Here is a 12,122-nt window from a genome sequence, read left to right on the forward strand (position 1 = left end):
CAGTGAGAGATTGGGACAGAGTGAGATTGGGACAGTGAGAGATTGGGACAGTTTGAGATTGGGACAGAGTGAGATTGGGACAGTGAGAGATTGCGACAGTGTGAGATTGGGACAGTGTGTGATTGGGACAGTGAGAGATTGGGACAGTGAGAGATATGGGACAGTGTGAGATTGGGACAGGGAGAGATTTGGACAGTGAGAGATTGGTACAGTGTGAGATTGGGACAGTGAGAAATGGCACAGTGTGAGATTGGGACAGTGTGAGATTCGGACAGTGAGAAATTGGGACAGAGTGAGATTGGTACAGTGAGAGATTGGGACAGTGAAAGACTGGGACAGTGAGAGATGGGGTCAGTGTGAGATTGGGACAGTAAGATATTGAAATAATGTGAGATTGGGACAGTGAAAGATTGGGACAGTGTGAGATTGGGACAGTGGAAGATTGGGACAGAATGAGATTGGGACAGTGAGAGATTGGGACAGAGTGAGATTGGGACAGTGTGAGTTCGGGACAGTGTGAGATTGGGACAGTGTGAGATTGGGACAGTGTGAGATTGGGACAGTGAGAGTTTGGGACAGTGAGAGATTGGGACAGTGTGAGATTGTGACAGGGAGAGATTTGGACAGTGAGAGATTGGGACAGTGTGAGATTGGGACAGTGAGAGATTGGGACAGTGAGAGATTGGGACAGAGTGAGATTGGGACAGTGAGAGATTGGGACAGTGTGAGATTGGGACAGTGTGCGATTGGGACAGAGTGAGATTGGGACAGTGAGAGTTGGGATAGTGAGAGATTGGAATTGTGTGAGATTGTGACAGTGAGAGATCCGGACAGTGTGAGATTGGGACAGTGAGAGATTGAGACAGTGAGAGATTGGGACAGTGTGAGATTGGGACAGTGAGAGGTTGGGACAGTGTGAGATTGGGACAGTGAGAGATTGGGACAGTGAGCGATTGGGACAGGGTGAGATTGGGATAGTGTGAGATTGGAACAGTGAGGGATTGTGACAGTGTGAAATTAGTATAGTTTGAGATTGGGACAGTGAGAGAGGTTGGGACAGTGTGAGATTGGGACAGTGTGAGATTGGGACAGTGTGACATTGAGACAGTGAGAGATTGTGACAGTGAGAGATTGAGACAGTGAGAGATTGGGACAGTGTGAGATTGGGACAGTGAGAGATTGGGACAGTGTGAGATTGGGACAGTAAGAGATTGGGACAGTGTGAGATTGGGATAGTGTGAGATTGGGACAGTTTGAGATTGGGCCAGTGAGTGATTGGGAATATGTGAGATTGGGACAGTGAGAGATTGCGACCGTGTGAGATTGGTTCAGTGAGATTGGGACAGTGAGAGATTGGGACAGTGTGAGGCTGGGACAGTGTGAGATTGGGACAGAGTGAGATTGGGACAGTGTGAGGCTGGGACAGTGAGATTGGGACAGTGTGAGAGACTGGGACAGTGAGAGATTGGGACAGTGTGAGATTGGGACAGAGTGAGATTGGGACAGTGTGAGATTGGGACAGTGTGAGGCTGGGACAGTGTGAGATTGGGACAGAGTGAGATTGGGACAGTGTGAGATTGGGACAGTGTGAGATTGGGACAGTGAGAGATTGGGACAGTGTGAGATTGATATAGTGTGAGATTGGGACAGTATGAGATTGTGACAGTGAGAGATCGGGACAGTGTGAGATTGGGACAGTGAGAGATTGAGACAGTGAGAGATTGGGACAGTGAGATATTGGGACAGTGAGAGATTGGGACAGTGAGAGATTGGGACAGGGTGAGATTGGGATAGTGTGAGATTGGGACAGTGAGGGATTGTGACAGTGTGAGATTGGGACAGTGAGAGATTGGGACAGAGTGAGATTGGGACAGTGAGAGATTGGGACAGTGTGAGATTGGGACAGTGAGAGATTGGGACAGTGTGATATTGGAACAGTGGTAGATTGGGACAGTGAGAGATTGGGACAATAAGAGATTGGGACAGTGTGAGATTGGGATAGCGTGAGATTGGGACAATATGAGATTGGGCCAGTGAGTGATTGGGACTGTGTGTGATTGGGACAGTGAGAGATTGCGACCGTGTGAGATTGGGTCAGTGAGATTGGGACAGTGTGAGAAACATAGAATCTTAGAAAATAGGTGCAGCAGTCGGCCATTTGGACTTTTGAGCCTGCACCACCACTCAATATGATCATGGCTGATCATGCAACTTCAGTACCCTATCGCTGCTTTCTCTACATATCCCTTGATCCCTTAAACTGTTAGGGCCACATCTAACTCCCTTTTGAATATATGTAATGAACTGGACTCAACAGCTTTCTGTGGTAGAGAATTCCACAGGTTCACAATTCTCTGAGTGAAGAAGTTTCTCCTCATCTCGGTCCTAAGTGGCTTACCACTTATTCTTAGACTGTGACCCCTGGTTCTGGACTTCCATAACATTGGGAGCATTCTTCCTGCATCTCACCTGTCCAAACCCATTCGAATTTTATATGTTTCTATGATATCCGCTCTCATTCTTCTAGATTCCAGTGAATATTAGCTTAGTCGATCCAGTCTTTCTTCATATATCAGTCCTGCCATCCCGGGAATCTTCTCTGCACTCCCTCAATAGCTCGAATGTCCTTCCTCAGACCAGGAGACCAAAACTGAACACAATATTCAAGGTGTGGCCTCACCAAGGCCCTGTACAACTGCAGTCAGACCTCCCTGCTTCTATACTCAGATCCTCTCGCTATGAAGGCCAACATGCCATTTTCCTTCTTCACCGCCTGCTGCACCTGCATGCCAACTTTCAATGACTGGTGTACCATGACACCCAGGTCTCGTTGCACCTCCCCCTTTTCCTAATCTGTCACCATTCAGATAATATTCTGCCTTCCTCTCTTTGCCACCAAAGTGGATAACTTCACATTTATCTATATTGTACTGCATCTGCCATGCATTTGCCCACACACCTAACCTGTCCAAGTTATCCTACAGCCTCTTAGCGTCCTCCTCACAGCTCACACTGCCAGCCAACTTAGTGTCATCTGCAGACTTGGAGATATTACATTCAATTCCTTTGTCTAAATCATTGATGCATATTGTAAATAGCTGGGGTCCAAGCACTGAACCTTGCGGTACCTCACTAGTCACTGCCTGCCATTCTGAAAAGGACCCGTTTATTCAAGCTCTTTGCTTCCTGTCTGCCAACCAGTTCTCTATCCACATCAATACATTATTCCCAATACCATGTGCTTTAATTTTGCATCCTAATCTCTTGTGTGGGACCTTGTCAAAAGTCTTTTGAAAGTCCAAATACACCACATCCACTGGTTCTCCCTTGTCCACTCTACTAGTTACATGCTCAAAAAATTCTAGAAGATTTGTCAAGCATGATTTCCCTTTCATAAATCCATGCTGACTTGGTCCGATCCTGTCACTGCTTTCCAAATGCGCTGCTATTACATCTTTAATAATTGATTCCAACATTTTTCCCACTACCGATATCAGGCTAACTAGTCTATAATTCCCTGTTTACACTCTCCCTCCTTTTTTAAAAAGTGGGCTTACGTTAGCTACATTCCAATCCATAGGAACTGATCCAGAATCTATAGAATGTTGGAAAATGACCACCAATGCATCCACTATTTCTAGGGCCACTTCCTTAAGTACTCTCGGATGCAGCCTATCAGGCTCTGGGGATTTATCGGCCTTCAATCCCTAACACCATTTCCTGACTAATAAGGATTTCCTTTAGTTCCTCCTTCTCGCTAAACCATCAGTCCCCTCGTATTTCTGGAAGGTTATTTATGTCTTCCTTAGTGAAGACAGAACCGAAGTATTTGTTCAATTGGTCTGACATTTCTTTATTCCCCATTATCAATTCACCTGATTCTGACTGCAAGGGACCTAAATTTGTCTTCGCTAATCTTTTTCTCTTCACATATCGATAGAAGCTTTTGCAGTCAGTTTTAAGTTCCCTGCAAGCTTACCCTCGTACTCTATTTTCCCCCTCCTAATTAAACCCTTTATCCTCCTCTGCTGAATTCTAAATTTCTCCCAGTCCTCAGGTTTTCTGCTTTTTCTGGCCAATTTATATGCCTCTTCCTTGGATTCAATACTATCCCTAATTTCCCTTGTTAGCCACGGTTGTGCCACCTTCCCCGTTTTATATTTACGCCAGACAGGGATGTACAATTGTTGAAGTTTATCCATATGATCTTTAAATGTCTGCGATTGCCTATCCACCATCAACCCTTTAAGTATCATTCGTTCGTCTACACTAGCCAATTCATGTCTCATACCATCGAAGTTATCTTCCTTTAAGTTCAGGACCCTAGTCTCTGAATTAACTGTATCACTCTCCATCTTAATGATGAATGCTACCATATTATGGTCACTCTTCCCCAAGGGGCCTCGTACAACAAGAATGCTATTTAATCCTCTCTCAGTACACAACACCCAGTCTCGGATGGCCTGCTCTTTAGTTGGTTCCTCGACATATTGGTCTGGAAAACTATCCCGTATACACACCAGGAAATCCTCCTCCACCATATTGCTACCAGTTTGGTTCGCCCAATCTATATGTAGATTAAAGTCACCCATGATAACTACTGTACCTTTATTGCATGCATCCCTATTTTCTTGTTTGATGCTGTCCCCAACGTTTTCTGTCCTTTCGTGTTCCGCAGCTCTACCCATACAGATTCCACATCATCCAAGCTAATGTCCTTCCTTTTTATTGTGTTAATCTCCTCTTTAACCAGAAACGCTAACCCACCTTCTTTTCCTTTCTGTCTATGCTTCCTGAATATTGAATACTTTTGGATGTTGAGTTCCCAGCCTTTGTCACCCTGGAGCAATGTCTCCGTAATCCCAATTACATCATATCCGTTTCAAGCTAACTGCGCAGTTAATTCATCCACCCTATTACGAATGCTCCTCGCATTGAGACACAGAGCCTTCAGGCTTGTTTTTTTTAACACTCTGTCCTTTTAGAATTATGTTGTAATGTGGCCCTTTTTGATTTTTGCCTTTGATTTCTCTGCCCTCCTCTTTTCCTTATCTCCTTTCTACCTTTTGCTTTTGCCCCCATTTTACTTCCCTCTGTATAGATTCCCATCCCCCGCCATATTAGTTTAAGCCGTCCGCAACATCATCATCATAGGCGGTCCCTCGAGCGAGGAAGATTTGATTCCACGTGTTCACAGGTGTTTCAATGAAGGACCCGATGTTCCGGTCCTGAACTCCAATTGAGGAGGTGGAAGATGCCTGTGCGTGGATTTTTTTAACGTGTAGTGACCGTGACACATCAGCCACCACACGGGCTTGACAGAGCTAGGTCTTGGTCCAGTGGCAAGGGTTAACCAGAACGACTGGAGACCTGCTCTGCTGCACAGACCTAGTGTGCACACATATCGCAGTGTGGGCTGGCCCGTGCTACGCCTGAGCCTTCAGCTCTTCTGGGCCCCGTACCCTCATATGTCGCACCTCTGCCACGATCTCACGCCGTTCCTCTGTCATAAACAATCACCGCATCTCGTCACAAACACTCGTCACTCATCCGACCCGACCTTCCCACTCCTCTGTTCCTGGGCGCTGCTGATGTTCCTGCCCATGCTCCAAAACGGCGACCATGGTTTTGATGATGTCACCCAGTCGCCCAACAGCACTAGCAAACACTCCCCCTCGGACATTGGTTCCGGTCCTGCCCAGGTGCAGACCGTCCAGTTTTTACTGATCCCACCTCCCCCAGAACCGGTTCCAATGTCCCAGGAATTTGAATCCCTCCCTCTTGCATGGTGGATAGGCAATGGCAGACAGTGTGAGAGATTGGGACAGAGAGAGGGTGGGACAGTGCGAGATTGGGACAGTGAGAGAGATTGGGAAAGTGAGAGACATTGGGACAGTGTGAGATTGTGACAGTGTGAGATTGGGACAGTGAGAGATTGGGACAGTGTGAGATTGGGACAGTGTGAGTGATTCGGACAGTGTGAGATTGGGACAGTGTGAGTGATTCAGACAGTGAGAGATTGGAACAGTGTGAGATTGGGACAGAGTGAGATTGGGACAGTGAGAGATTGGGACAGTGTGAGGCTGGGACAGTGTGAGATTGGGACAGAATGAGATTGGGACAGTGTGAGGCTGGGACAGTGAGATTGGGACAGTGTGAGAGACTGGGACAGTGAGAGATTGGGACAGTGTGAGATTGGGACAGTGAGAGATTGGGACAGTGAGAGATTGGGACAGAGTGAGATTGGGACAGTGAGAGATTGGGACAGTGAGAGACTCGGACAGAGTGAGATTGGGACAGTTTGTGATTGGGAAACTGAGAAATTGGGACAGTGTGAGATTGGGACATGAGAGATTGGGACATTGTGAGATTGGGACAGTGAGAGAGATTGGGACATTGAGAGATTGGGACAGAGTGAGATTTGGACAGTGAGAGAATGGGACAGTGTGATATTGGGACAGTGTGAGATTGGGACAATGTGAGATTGGGACTGTGAGAGATTGGGACAGAGTGAGATTGGGTCAGTGAGAGATTGGGACAGTATGAGATTGGGACAATCTGAGATTGGGACATTGAGAGATTGGGACAGTGTGAGATTGGGACAGTGTGAGATTGGGACAGTGAGAGAGATTGGGATAGTGTGAGATTGGGACAGTGAGAGATTGGGACAGAGTGAGATTGGGACAGTGAGAGATTGGGACAGTGAGAGACTCGGACAGAGTGAGATTGGGACAGTTTGTGATTGGGAAACTGAGAAATTGGGACAGTGTGAGATTGGGACATGAGAGATTGGGACAGTGTGAGATTGGGACAGTGAGAGAGATTGGGACATTGAGAGATTGGGACAGAGTGAGATTTGGACAGTGAGAGAATGGGACAGTGTGATATTGGGACAGTGTGAGATTGGGACAATGTGAGATTGGGACTGTGAGAGATTGGGACAGAGTGAGATTGGGTCAGTGAGAGATTGGGACAGTATGAGATTGGGACAGTCTGAGATTGGGACAGTGAGAGATTGGGACAGTGTAAGATTGGGACAGTGTGAGATTGGGACAGTGAGAGAGATTGGGATAGTGTGAGATTGGGACAGTGAGAGATTGGGACAGTGTGAGATTGGGACAGAATGAGATTGGGACATTGAGTGATTGAGACAGTGAGAGTTTGGGACAGTGTGAGATTGGGATGGTGTGAGATTGTGACAGTGAGAGATCCGGACAGTGTGAGATTGGGACAGTGAGAGATTGAGACAGTGAGAGATTGGGACAGTGTGAGATTGGGACAGTGAGAGATTGGGACAGTGTGAGATTGGGACAGTGAGAGATTGGGACAGTGAGAGATTGGGACAGGGTGAGATTGGGATAGTGTGAGATTGGGACAGTGAGGGATTGTGACAGTGTGAAATTAGTATAGTTTGAGATTTGGACAGTGAGAGAGGTTGGGACAGTGTGAGATTGGGACATGGTGAGATTGGGACTGTGTGACATTGAGACAGTGAGAGATTGTGACAGTGAGAGATTGAGACAGTGAGAGATTGGGACAGTGTGAGATTGGGACAGTGAGAGATTGGGACAGTGTGACATTGGGACAGTAAGAGATTGGGACAGTGTGAGATTGGGATAGTGTGAGATTGGGACAGTTTGAGATTGGGCCAGTGAGTGATTGGGAATGTGTGAGATTGGGACAGTGAGAGATTGCGACCGTGTGAAATTGGGTCAGTGAGATTGGGACAGTCTGAGATTGGGACAGTGAGAGATTGGGACCGTGTGAGATTGGGACAGGTTGAGATTGGGACAGTGAGAGAGATTGGGATAGTGTGAGATTGGGACAGTGAGAGATTGGGACAGTGTGAGATTGGGACAGAATGAGATTCGGACAGTGAGAGATTGGGACAGTGAGAGATTGGGACAGTGTGAGATTGGGATGGAGTGAGATTGTGACAGTGAGAGATTGGGACAGTGTGAGATTGGGACAGTGTGAGATTGGGACAGTGAGAGATTGGGACAATGTGAGATTGATATAGTGTGAGATTGGGACAGTATGAGATTGTGACAGTGAGAGATCGGGACAGTGTGAGATTGGGACAGTGAGAGATTGAGACAGTGAGAGATTGGGACAGTGAGATATTGGGACAGTGAGAGATTGTGACAGTGAGAGATTGTGACAGTGAGAGATTGGGATAGTGTGAGATTGGGACATTGTGAGATTGGGACAGTGAGAGAGTCGGACAGTGAGAGATTGGGACAGAGTGAGATTGGGACAGTGAGAGATTGGGACAGAGTGAGATTGGGACAGTGAGAGATTGGGACAGTGTGAGATTGGGACAGTGAGAGATTGGGACAGAGTGAGATTGGGACAGTGAGAGATTGGGACAGTGTGAGATTGGGACAGTGAGAGATTGGGACAGTGTGATATTGGAACAGTGGTAGATTGGGACAGTGAGAGATTGGGACAATAAGAGATTGGGACAGTGTGAGATTGGGATAGCGTGAGATTGGGACAATATGAGATTGGGCCAGTGAGTGATTGGGACTGTGTGTGATTGGGACAGTGAGAGATTGCGACCATGTGAGATTGTGTCAGTGAGATTGGGACAGTGTGAGAAACATAGAATCTTAGTAAATAGGTGCAGCAGTAGGCCATTTGGACTTTTGAGCCTGCACCACCACTCAATATGATCATGGCTGATCATGCAACTTCAGTACCCTATCGCTGCATTCTCTCCATATCCATTGATCCCTTAATCTGTAAGGGCCACATTTAACTCCCTTTTGAATATATGTAATGAACTGGACTCAACAGCTTTCTGTGGTAGAGAATTCCACAGGTTCACAATTCTCTGAGTGAAGAAGTTTCTCCTCATCTCGGTCCTAAGTGGCTTACCACTTATTCTTAGACTGTGACCCCTGGTTCTGGACTTCCATAACATTGGGAGCATTCTTCCTGCATCTCACCTGTCCAAACCCATTCGAATTTTATATGTTTCTATGATATCCACTCTCATTCTTCCAGATTCCAGTGAATATAAGCATAGTCGATCCAGTCTTTCTTCATATATCAGTCCTGCCATCCCGGGAATCTTCTCTGCACTCCCTCAATAGCTCAAATATCCTTCCTCAGACCAGGAGACCAAAACTGAACACAATATTCAAGGTGTGGCCTCACCAAGGCCCTGTACAACTGCAGTCAGACCTCCCTGCTTCTATACTCAGATCCTCTCGCTATGAAGGCCAACATGCCATTTTCCTTCTTCACCGCCTGCTGCACCTGCATGCCAACTTTCAATGACTGGTGTACCATGACACCCAGGTCTCGTTGCACCTCCCCCTTTTCCTAATCTGTCACCATTCAGATAATATTCTGCCTTCCTCTCTTTGCCACCAAAGTGGATAACTTCACATTTATCTATATTGTACTGCATCTGCCATGCATTTGCCCACACACCTAACCTGTCCAAGTTATCCTACAGCCTCTTAGCGTCCTCCTCACAGCTCACACTGCCAGCCAGCTTAGTGTCATCTGCAGACTTGGAGATATTACATTCAATTCCTTTGTCTAAATCATTGATGCATATTGTAAATAGCTGGGGTCCAAGCACTGAACCTTGCGGTACCCCACTAGTCACTGCCTGCCATTCTGAAAAGGGCCCGTTTATTCAAGCTCTTTGCTTCCTGTCTGCCAACCAGTTCTCTATCCACATCAATACATTATTCCCAATACCATGTGCTTTAATTTTGCATCCTAATCTCTTGTGTGGGACCTTGTCAAAAGCCTTTTGAAAGTCCAAATACACCACATCCACTGGTTCTCCCTTGTCCACTCTACTAGTTACATGCTCAAAAAATTCTAGAAGATTTGTCAAGCATGATTTCCCTTTCATAAATCCATGCTGACTTGGTCCGATGCTGTCACTGCTTTCCAAATGCGCTGCTATTACATCTTTAATAATTGATTCCAACATTTTTCCCACTACCGATATCAGGCTAACTAGTCTATAATTCCCTGTTTACACTCTCCCTCCTTTTTTAAAAAGTGGGCTTACGTTAGCTACATTCCAATCCATAGGAACTGATCCAGAATCTATAGAATGTTGGAAAATGACCACCAATGCATCCACTATTTCTAGGGCCACTTCCTTAAGTACTCTCGGATGCAGCCTATCAGGCTCTGGGGATTTATCGGCCTTCAATCCCTAACACCATTTCCTGACTAATAAGGATTTCCTTTAGTTCCTCCTTCTCGCTAAACCCTCAGTCCCCTCGTATTTCTGGAAGGTTATTTATGTCTTCCTTAGTGAAGACAGAACCGAAGTATTTGTTCAATTGGTCTGTCATTTCTTTATTCCCCATTATCAATTCACCTGATTCTGACTGCAAGGGACCTAAATTTGTCTTCGCTAATCTTTTTCTCTTCACATATCGATAGAAGCTTTTGCAGTCAGTTTTAAGTTCCCTGCAAGCTTACTCTCATACTCTATTTTCCCCCTCCTAATTAAACCCTTTATCCTCCTCTGCTGAATTCTAAATTTCTCCCAGTCCTCAGGTTTTCTGCTTTTTCTGGCCAATTTATATGCCTCTTCCTTGGATTCAATACTATCCCTAATTTCCCTTGTTAGCCACGGTTGTGCCACCTTCCCCGTTTTATATTTACGCCAGACAGGGATGTACAATTGTTGAAGTTTATCCATGTGATCTTTAAATGTCTGCGATTGCCTATCCACCATCAACCCTTTAAGTATCATTCGTTCGTCTACACTAGCCAATTCATGTCTCATACCATCGAAGTTATCTTCCTTTAAGTTCAGGACCCTAGTCTCTGAATTAACTGTATCACTCTCCATCTTAATGATGAATGCTACCATATTATGGTCACTCTTCCCCAAGGGGCCTCGTACAACAAGAATGCTATTTAATCCTCTCTCAGTACACAACACCCAGTCTCGGATGGCCTGCTCTTTAGTTGGTTCCTCGACATATTGGTCTGGAAAACTATCCCGTATACACACCAGGAAATCCTCCTCCACCGTATTGCTACCAGTTTGGTTCACCCAATCTATATGTAGATTAAAGTCACCCATGATAACTACTGTACCTTTATTGCATGCATCCCTATTTTCTTGTTTGATGCTGTCCCCAACGTTTTCTGTCCTTTCGTGTTCCGCAGCTCTACCCATACAGATTCCACATCATCCAAGCTAATGTCCTTCCTTTTTATTGTGTTAATCTCCTCTTTAACCAGAAACGCTAACCCACCTTCTTTTCCTTTCTGTCTATGCTTCCTGAATATTGAATACTTTTGGATGTTGAGTTCCCAGCCTTTGTCACCCTGGAGCAATGTCTCCGTAATCCCAATTACATCATATCCGTTTCAAGCTAACTGCGCAGTTAATTCATCCACCCTATTACGAATGCTCCTCGCATTGAGACACAAAGCCTTCAGGCTTGTTTTTTTAACACTCTGTCCTTTTAGAATTATGTTGTAATGTGGCCCTTTTTGATTTTTGCCTTTGATTTCTCTGCCCTCCTCTTTTCCTTATCTCCTTTCTACCTTTTGCTTTTGCCCCCATTTTACTTCCCTCTGTATAGATTCCCATCCCCCGCCATATTAGTTTAAGCCGTCCGCAACATCATCATCATAGGCGGTCCCTCGAGCGAGGATGATTTGCTTCCACGTGTTCACAGGTGTTTCAATGAAGGACCCGATGTTCCGGTCCTGAACTCCAATTGAGGAGGTGGAAGATGCCTGTGCGTGGATTTTTTTAACGTGTAGTGACCGTGACACATCAGCCACCACACGGGCTTGACAGAGCTAGGTCTTGGTCCAGTGGCAAGGGTTAACCAGAACGACTGGAGACCTGCTCTGCTGCACAGACCTAGTGTGCACACATATCGCAGTGTGGGCTGGCCCGTGCTACGCCTGAGCCTTCAGCTCTTCTGGGCCCCGTACCCTCATATGTCGCACCTCTGCCACGATCTCACGCCGTTCCTCTGTCATAAACAATCACCGCATCTCGTCACAAACACTCGTCACTCATCCGACCCGACCTTCCCACTCCTCTGTTCCTGGGCGCTGCTGATGTTCCTGCCCATGCTCCAAAACGGCGACCATGGTTTTGATGATGTCAC

This window comes from Pristiophorus japonicus, chromosome 17 (assembly GCF_044704955.1).
Source record: "Pristiophorus japonicus isolate sPriJap1 chromosome 17, sPriJap1.hap1, whole genome shotgun sequence".
In the NCBI taxonomy this organism is placed as follows: Eukaryota; Metazoa; Chordata; class Chondrichthyes; family Pristiophoridae; genus Pristiophorus; species Pristiophorus japonicus.